General features: G+C 39.7%; 1 non-coding gene across 1 annotated transcript; it reads left to right on the top strand.

Annotated features, from left to right (window-relative positions):
* The first annotated feature begins 299 nt into the window (after positions 1–299).
* LOC136221275 (small nucleolar RNA R71) lies at positions 300–406 on the top strand. The gene has a single exon (XR_010685049.1). It is a non-coding gene; the product is annotated as a small nucleolar RNA R71 (small nucleolar RNA).
* The last annotated feature ends 9,850 nt before the right edge of the window (positions 407–10,256 follow it).

The following is a 10,256-nucleotide window of genomic DNA, read 5'->3' as shown; positions in this document are numbered from 1 at the left end:
GTGCCATAAACCTATCAATTTTGTGCGATAAGGCAGAAAATTGGGCTTGTAACATCGCAAATGGATCAAGATTCATTATACCTTTAACCGATGATGTACCTGAGGTTGATGGTTTCGCCATTGGTATATGTCCACGCTCTGCGGGCCACATACTGCTGTTGATTGCCATTTCCTCCAAAAGTTCTCTTGCTTGGGCGGACGTCTTCTTCATAAATAACCCTCCAGACATAGCATCTAATGAACCTCTAGTTGTAGGATTTAATCCATTATAGAATGTCTGCATTAAAAGTGCATCTGGCAGTTGGTGGTGTGGGCATAAACGTTGAAGTTCTTTAAAACGTTCCCAAGCCTCATAAAGAGTTTCATTATCATTTTGGGTAAAAGATGTCAATTCTTTGATGACTCTTGCAGTTTTTGCTAAAGGAAAATATTTTGATAAAAACGCTTGGGCTAATTGGTCCCAAGTTTCAAATGTTGCAGCAGGCATAGAAGTTAACCAAATTTTTGCCTTATCCTTCAAAGTGAAAGGGAAGAGGCGAAGTTTGATTGCTTCGGCTGTTACATCGGTAATTTTAAAAGTGTCACAAATTTCTAAGAAATTTGTCAAATGGGCATTAGGGTTTTCGTTAGGTAGTCCGTAAAACGTTACGTTGTTTTGCAACATATTAAGCAAAGCAGGCTTAATTTCAAATTGATTTGCGTTTATACGGGGTCTAACTACACTATTAGTTACACCGGCCATTCCTGGCCTAGCATAATCCATAAGTGTCGGTGGATCGGCCATATTTTCTGGCTGGACTACTTTGGTTTTTAAGGGTGTTTTGTCTTTGTTTTTGTTGTTTTTCTTGTTTTTCTTAAGTGTTCTTTCAATTTCTGGATCAAGAGGGTCTGGTGGTGTGCCCGAACTTCGCGAACTGCGCATGAACTTGAAATTGTTGCACGGCCCAAACTACCTTCAAAACAAAATTGAAAACAAATATGTTATATAAACTGAAAATAAATAAAATGTAAAAGTTGTATAAAAATAATGTGTAAACCTAGATTCGAAAATAAAATACGAAAAATAAAATTTTTGTCAAAAATTTTGGCGTATCCCCGGCAACGGCGCCAAAAACTTGTTGAGCGATTTCCGCAAGTGCACGGTTTCGCTTCTAGTAATAAAAATATCGATCCCACAGGGATACGTTTTTTAACGAAAAACTTATTTTTGAATCTGTTAATTTCGAACTTGTTAGATTTACTGTTGAATGTAAATGAAAAGTGAAATTTGTCTAATTGAATTTAGGAAATTGTTTAATTGAGTTTGTGGACTTTGAGTATTTGAAAATGCTGGATTAAGATTTTATATTAGAATATATCGATTGTTAGAAAGATCTTCTAATTTAGGGATGAATTTTACAAAACAGGAACATTTAGAACTTTTAGAAAAACAAATGAATGTATTCATTTGCATTAAGCAAAGAAAACAACTTAAACTTTGTATCAATTATGATGATGAAATAAATGACGGAACCTCTAATTAATTGGCTTTGAACGCGATAAAACCCTTTCGGGATAGTTGCCCTTAATCAAATTAAAACTCTTTCGAGATGATAATTTGCCTAAGTGTTCAACAAAGTTTCCTTGTAATGATTTTGAATTTAACTACGTTTTAATGAAAACACCAGCAATCACTTTAGTGGATTGGTTACCATAAGTGCTGCATAACGATTTATCGAATAGAACGGACTTTATTAGATGAAATATAAATTGATACAAGTTTACAGAGAACATGGAGCATCGAGTTCTTCGAGGGCGTGCAAGTGAACGGCTGATCAGTCCTTTCCTTGGGTTTCCTTAGAGGTTGTCAGGCTCAGGGGCGAACACTCTACTCAATCTTCTCGCTGTAACTTCGTAATAGGGATTCGGTCGGCCACTACTAAAATGCAAACTAAAACTGGAACAATGTCTAAACGCTACTGAGTTGTAATTAAACTATAAACAATATGTGTACATCATCTTGTTTTGTACAGAATCTAATTTCTAACTCTCGAACTATTTTTGCTTAGAACTTAGACATTAGTTCTACGCTCTGATTCTATATCTATATTACATAACATTACATCCATTTTTCTCAACACCAACTCTTTATTTATAGATGTTAAAGGGTTGAGATTGAAGTGATGTGTCTTTTGTGAAAAATTGTATCTGTTGGTTAAGAGTCGTGTCCGTTGTGAAAGGACGTCTTTATCCACTTGAACGAACGCGTTTCTTGGATTTCAACATGTGTTAAATGCACTTTGGCAGAATTTCTACACTTACCGAGAATGGGAATCCTCGGCCGTGAATGGGGGAGCATTAAGTTGAGCTTTGGACGAAGGGAGGAAGTAGCTGAACCACGCGTGTCGCGGCCGCGGGTGGGGGATTCGCTGTCGCGGCATGCTGTGTTTTTCACTTCTTTGCTCTCGTTCGTGTTCTTGACTTGGCGCTTTTGATTTACGTCGTCTTTGACTCCTTTTGTAGGGTTTTTCTTCTGTTTTTTATCCTTTTTCGTTCATATTTGGTTTTTACCAAATATTTAGGTACCTTGCAAGAAAGAAAGATATTTGAGAGTAAAAGTAATCTAAACAGATATAAATAACACAAATTTGTAAAAATAATGTAAATATTAATGATATTTTAGGTATATTTTGGGCTTAACATTAGCTAAACTCAAAATCCATGATTAACCCTAAAATAAATAATATACAATTTGTTCTGTAAATATTATAGAATTTTTTTAAGATGAGAGAGATGTAGTGTACCAATCCTCCTGTGAGATAACTGAGAAGGAAACAGGAAGCTGTAGATGCAAGCAATTGATCAATCCAATATAGTACTGACCGAAAAAAGGTAATATGACCTCCAACCAATAGCCCTATAATATTTACAGTAGAGCATTTCCTAGTCCTGAACCTGAATGAAATATCTCTATCAACAAAAATAAAGACCATATCAGTAATTGGAAATTGTACTAAATTTTCAAATTTAGTAGTAGAACTCCATATATATGGCTTCCAATTTCATTACTAGTAATTATACCACTTAAAATTAGATGGATTTTGGAATCTGATTAATTGAATCCATCCAATTATCAATTATAGAAATTTCAAGACAATAGAAAATAGTTACCATAAAGCTGAGGTACAAATTGTTGAGAATTGTTCCTCCAAAGACCTCTCTTGGATTTCTTTCTGGAAAAGAGGTTAGACTTGTTAGAATTAGCTAAGGCTTCCATTCCCTCGAATGGAATAGATGATGAAGTAAGTGGAATTTCATGTCTATTTCTCAACTTGTTGACAAAATCCTTAATTTGTTACCTTGGTCACTCTTTTGCATTTTGTTGTTCCGTATGTATCAGTAGTTTCATGATTATTTTGTCCAGTGAGATTGAGCACTTATAACCGGAAAAGATAATGTTATCTAATGTATTGTGGGTGTGAGAGAGGCAAGTATGCTTCGCACTAGAAGTTCAAATTCTCTATGACGATTTGCACTATTTTGACTATATAATGGTTATAAGATTATCGTACTATATGTCTATGTTAGCTTATCCTTCTATATGGATGGGATGTTGTGCACTTTACTTCTTCTTACTCTTCTGAATTTTGTACCAACCCCTGTAGTAAAGTTCTCAGTATTGTTGGGTTCATAATGTTCCTCATTTATGAATGTTGTTGTATCTAAGATTCAGTGTGTAATAGTACATTTCATGGAAGACTTGTATTGCAGGACTTCATGTCCAATTAGTTTTGACTCTTGTTCTTTATCTTGCTCCTATCTAGAATGAAAAAGTTGGCAAAGAATGAGCTGCCATTGATTTTTCATATCACTTCTTTCTGTTCCTTGATTCCTACACTACATGCCACTTGTTTGTAGGGTTGTTCATGTTTTTGATTGGGGTATATCCAGATTTAAGGGAGCACAGACGTCTTAAGAAAAAATTGAAGCAAGCCCAACTACCCAAGTTTGTTGAATCACTCAAACCATAGGGATGCAATTGTTATTTGATTGGTAATTTAGGGGTAGTTAGGTTATTACATTACTACGTTTAAGGTTTCAAATAACAACAATCTCAAACTTAAATTTAACTACTATTAGTAATTCAACATTTATTTAAATAATACAAGTATACATCTTAAAGTATTAACTATTATCAAAATAAGACACATCCATTATCTATAAACACATTAAAACTAAGCAAGTAGTATTTATTGGTCCCTTATAACGTTACAAGTATAGTTCCAAGGGGGGGTTAGGAACTATTCAAAAAAATTTGTTAGGGCAGCCTTCTTTTTCGTGAGAAAAAGGTTTTAACAGCGGCGCTGAGTGAATAGCAAGATACTGGCTTAGTCAACTGGTGACTAGGTCAGTTTCTTTACTTGAGTCAGGAGATAGCACTTAGAGTATATTCCTGAGCTTAGATATTCAATGCGCACAACTCAGCTTGACCTCTTTACTTGGTCAGTTTTTGTTTAAGCAAGCAATAGATATATAAAGGAGTTTAAGGTTAGAAATATGTTACTCAGCAGATTTATCCAGGTTCGGCCTCTAAGCCTACGTCCTGTCCCCGGAACACGTTCCGAGCTTTCGAATTCTCTACTGAGCTCTTTAACGGTAGAGCGTCAAACCTTTTACAATCTTAGAAACTAAGTATAACAAGAGTACCTTCCTCTATACCTCTACTCAATCCTAATCTCTCGCTGAGTACTATAACCGAGTACTCAGCCTCTCCTTTCTAATTCTAGAAATGATAAGTGTTTGTCCTAAACAACGATTGCTAAGACACCTTAGATGATTGAATAATCACTCTAGACTTTTACACAAAAGATATGAAATTTAGTGTAAGATTGCTTTGCTTTTTCTTGCAGAACTTTGAGTAGAATTTTGGTCAGCGTAATGGCTTGATCAAGTTCTGTATAGAATGAAGCAAATGAAGGGCTCTATTTATAGAGATGTCTGAGGCATCGGTCATTTCGAATTTCGAAATAACCGTTGAAGGGAAACGGCTTCCTGTCGTTGTCACCCAGTCTTGCTCAGAGCTCTCGGCCAATCAGATTTGAGTATCTTCTGTCCTCGGTCAGCTTTTGGTCAGCTTGGCAGAATGTCTCTCCATTTATGGTAAGGTCAACTAGACAGCATTCTGTGTCTTCTAAACTTTACCCAAAGTGGAAACACTTTGTCTGGAAGTTGTTCTTGCTCAGCTGCTGTCTTGTACTCTTTGTCGAATCAACTCAGCAGCTTCGTCTCGAAGTTGCTCAACGAAGGTCTTCTAGATCCTTCTTCCGCTGAGCTGCGTTTTGTACATAACGACAGCGTTTTGACATATGCGGGCCGAGTTGCCTTAAACTGTTTGACTTGGGCTTTGACTTCCGTATTGGGCTTTGGGCCTTTTAATCTTTGTGTCTTATAAACAATTTAACTCAACATTGAACAAACACATTAGTAGAATAAATCAAAGCATTTAAACTTAGTGTGTTTAGAATATTTTTTAATTACTCTTAAACAATTTTGTCAAATCAAAATTATGTGGAAAGGTGTTTCAACAAACTCCCCCATTTTGATGTTGGCAAAACTATTCAGCGAAGAACTCAGTATTGAGCTCCCCCATGATAGTTGACCTAATATAACTTAGCAAACTCCCCCGTCAGGGTTGAGCTACTGACTTAGTTTTACTCTAACATTTAAAGGTTTAATCGAGTAAGTCTAAGGTCAGTTTTCAGATATAGGTCAGCTCATGAAACATATTCTATTTTACTCAGTGTTTAAGCGGAAGTTTTAACATTCAGAGGGCGCTGAGTAATTTGTTGTTCAATGAGTCTTATAAGATAATGTTTTATAAACATACAAGTCAATGTCAAACATATTATCAGCATTGGGTACGATCAATAAGTTTTTATAAGCATTAAACATAGTTGATGTAATTGAAGATACATAATAACTTAATACTCAGCATCGTATAAAATAACTCAGGTTTTGGATAAAAAGATGCAAGTATTGATAATAATAGAAGTAGTCAGCGTATACAACAAAAGATAAGTAAAAACATAGAGACTACAAAACTTAGCATAACTGAGCTAGCCTAATTTCTATTTCTTTTTCTTAGGCTCATGCTGTGTTCTAGCTTGTTCTTTCTCCCCCGTTTTGTCAGCATCGGGAGGAGGAAGCCTAAAGGCGTCGGTTAAGACGGCTCTAGTCAGTTCTGTGGACAGCACCTTAAGTCTATCGGCGCTTTCATTGACGTCGTCAAAGACAGCAACTCCATCATTTGAGACCTCTTTGGGTATATTGAGTTCAGCAGCGCTGAGCATGCTTACTAAGAAAGCTTGAGATTTACCTATCCAGGTAATTGTATCTGACAGACCAGCAACTACTTGATGAAATGTCTTCAGCAAGGCTGAGTCGTAGTATTGACGCTGAATGTTGCTGTGACGTACATGGTTGAAGGTTTGTTTGGTGACAGACAATATCTCATTTTGCTTCATGGCGTCAGTGTCCATCTCTTGTTTGTTCAAGTTCAGCAATCGAACAACCTCTCCAATTTGCTCTACTGAGCATTGAGAATAGGAGACCACTTGCTCGTTGGTCTTGATTTGCTCAGTGTGAAGCTGAGCAAAGAGCATTTTGACTTCATCAGAAGTTGCATATCGTGTGTTCGCAGCTGACAAGGTCTGAACTTGACCTTGAAGAGTGTTGAGATGTTGAACTATTGTCAACTGGAGCTCAGCCAGCTTTGTGATGGAATCCTGCTTAGATTGCTGTGCTTGAATGGAGACTATGACACTTAGCAAATCCTTGAATCCCTTAACTTCATTGAGAAGCTGAGTTACATGTGAGAGTTGAGTTGTCTCAACAGTAGAAGACCCAGTAGCAGGTGGAGTGGTTTGATGAAGGTCTTTAATTAATGTTTGCACCGAGTCGATGATTCTTTTACCAGACTCGGTGGCATGCAAGTAACTGAGAGAGCCTTCATTAACTTGCCTAGTTTCCTCAGTGTGACCGGTTGGAGAAGGAGTCAGAGGAATAACATGGTCAGTGACTGGAAGTGTGTTTTCAATCTGCACTTGAGTCTCGGGTAGAGCTGATTGATCAGAAGAAGTGTTGATTGGAGAAGAAGTAATCCGAATGCTGTCTGTGCTGACTGGAGCAGCAATGTCCTGAGTCAGCATAATGCTTGGATGATAACAAGTAGAGAAATTCTGATCAACTTCCGTCCCTGTGGGGGCGTCGTTGGGTTCGACGGGGGGAAGCTCCGATGCCAAAGTCAGTAAGGTGAATCAATGGAACAAACTGAATTAACAAAGGATGTGAGAATGTGTACCTTGATAGCCTAGGGATGTAGGCTATATATAGCTAGGAAGTCGTAACCTTCAGCAACTAGAAAGTCTCCATTAATGCTCCATTAATGGCGGTTACAGGTTATCTTTAACCTGGCGGTTAGCTAATTGATAGCTCATTAATGGTCTTTATGGCCGAGTCGGCGGTTAGCCATTACTGTGGCGAGTCAGGTGAAGGAGGAGATTCGCCTCATAGGTTCGCCAGCGGATCTTTCTGAGCAGGACCGTGGAGATCCGCCAGCCGGCATTTTGGTCCTCGGGATAATATCTCTATGTTATCAGAAGCCCCCCCCCCCAAAATTCATTTAAAGTCCTTTAAGGCTTTTGAGCTTCCGCGCGCCGTCATGAACATCTGTATTAATGAGCACTCTGTTCGATGCCAATCGAGGAGTGACACGTGTAACGGACGCACTGCCCCAGGAAAGAGAAGACATCCTTCTTCCTCCCCCGTTTTCTCTTTCTTCTCCATTTCATCTTCACTTTCTTCTTTACTGCTCGAAGCTCTTCCTGGGAATTTCAGAGTTCAAAGCTTTTCGATTTCATGTAAGTTCATCTTTCCTTACTCGATTTGTTCTGAATGTTTAGGAGTTCTTTTTCATCTTCTAGATCAACTTCAGAGCTTTTTAATTCGGCCCCTTCCCTTGAAATAGTAGTTGATTTTAGTTGGACCACTTCGTCATCGGAGGACTCATCTTCCTCCGAGGACTCCATTAGCTCCGAGTTAGCTGGGTTGTATAACTCGGCGTGTAATCGCTACCAAACTCGTTCCACTAGGAATCAAGTTCTTTCTACTTCTGTCTCCGATACCGCTCCGGCCGTTAAGTCCAGGTGTTTTCCGGGGACAATGGCCTCTTCTTCAATCCCACCTAGGAAAAAGAACCCTCGAGCGGAGTCTACTCCATCTCGTATGAATGTCACGGATCTAATGGATCTGGCGAATCGCTTCCCTTGGATCAATAATTATGAGACTCAGTTAGCCGCAGCCCATCAACGACCCTCCTGTCCGCCTAGCGGTTTTCTAACAGTATATTGCAGTCATGTGGAGAGAGGGTTCCGACTTCCTCTCCCAAAGATGATGGCGGACATCCTCTCCTACTTTGATATTACGGCCAGCCAACTGCACCCCAACGGTTGGTTGGATATTGCTTTAGACTGCTACCTCGCCTCAAATTTAGGAGTGGTATATACGGGTCGTGTCTTTAGAGCTTTCCATAAACCCTCGAAACGGAAGTTCGAATCCTATCTCACATTCGCCAAATTCGGAGTATATTCGCCATTTAGTGACAAAATGTCCAATGTCCATTGCTGGGATGAGAAATTCTTCTATGTGAAGATAAAAGAGGGCGAATCACTGGGTTTTCCCTCGTTTTGGAATCCCAAGCCTTTACACATGACGTGGTGGCAGAGCTCATGAAAAAGATCAAGGCGGATGCATGGACATACGCAGACGCTTTAGCCTTCATGATGAGTGATATTCCGTTGATTCGCCGAGAGAGGGAGCAGTTCATTTACTCCAAGATTGCGCAATTTGACCAAGGTAACTTTTATTTCTTCTTGAACTTTGATTACTTTAATGTTTTCTTTGGCAGGGGTTTATCTAAGGCCAATCACGCTATTGCAGAGAAGCGTAGGAAGTTCCTAGAGGCTGAGGCGCGTAGGAAAGATCAAGCGGCGAATCCTCAAACGGATACGGGAAAACGCCCTGCGGGAACAGCGGTTGAGCCGCCATTAAAAAGGAGGAAACTTGTAGCTTCTGGAGGTCTTAAGCTTATGGCGGATGCCATGAGGTCCGCCATGCCTGTAGGGGAGATGGAACAGGTAAGTTGCCTTTTATTTTTATCTGTTTATCAAGTTTTGGACTTGAGTTTTGACCCTTGAATGTTTGTGCAGATGGCGAAGCCTGATATGGGCGGATACTGGTCCGCTAAATATGGCGCTCAAGGATCTTTTGAGAATGAATCCATCATAAACGACTTGGATGAGGCCCTGGGTCAGGTGGGCGAAGTGCAAAGGAATCAGAACCAAATTCCTGGTTCCATTCATGCGCAAAAGGGGAAAGCGGAGCTCCTTATGGTGAGTCCCCTAGAAAGGATTTCCTTTTGTAGAAAAAGTTGGTCCTTTGCTCTTTTCTTTTAACGAAACTGTTTGTTTTTTACAGATGTATACTCGCATACGTGCTATGGAAGCCGAGCTCCTTCAAGGTGTGGCGGATAAGGCAACCATTGAAAAGTTGGAGAAGGAGGTAGCGGAAGCCAATGCGAACATCGCTTCTGCTAATGCGAACCTTACCTCTGCCACAGCAGCCTTAGTCCTTAGGGATGCGGAAATTGAGAAGCTAAAGGAAAAGATTGTGACAGACGCCAAGAACCATGAGGACGCCCTAGGAGAAGCTGAATATATGGCGGGCGAACAAGCCTTCTATTATGGCGAACTGCTCATGGCGTACTTTTCTCTGGCGCACCCCGAGATTAATTTTATAGATCCGCAGTTCGCTGTCCCCGACCCAGAGGATGTAGCCAAATATGACAAAATGTCAGACGCTAAGGAATACCTCCGCGAATATGTTCGGAGATGGATGAAGGGACCCATGGAAGAAAGCAAACCTTCCACTAATGTCACGCTAGTGGAGCTCGAGGAAGTGCCCCCCAAGGCGGGTGAAGAACCGATCACTGATAACGCCCTTCCTCTCGGTCCCACATCTTCCGTGGAGAAGGAGATTCCTTTGGTTGGCGTATCCGAGGCTGTGGAGAAGGAGGTTTCCCAGGCAAGCGCCGTAAGCAAAGATAGTGTAAAGGAGGATGCTCCTATTATTACTTAGTTGTTTACTTGTGATTTGTAAAAAATCCTTTAAGTACAATTTGCTTAATCCTTTATGGCAGTTATTTATTTTACTATTACGTT

The sequence above is a fragment of the Euphorbia lathyris genome, chromosome 2, assembly GCF_963576675.1.
Source record: "Euphorbia lathyris chromosome 2, ddEupLath1.1, whole genome shotgun sequence".
Classification (NCBI taxonomy): Eukaryota; Viridiplantae; Streptophyta; class Magnoliopsida; order Malpighiales; family Euphorbiaceae; genus Euphorbia; species Euphorbia lathyris.
Note: the sequence above shows the minus strand (reverse complement) of the source record. Positions and strands in the feature narration are given on the sequence as shown.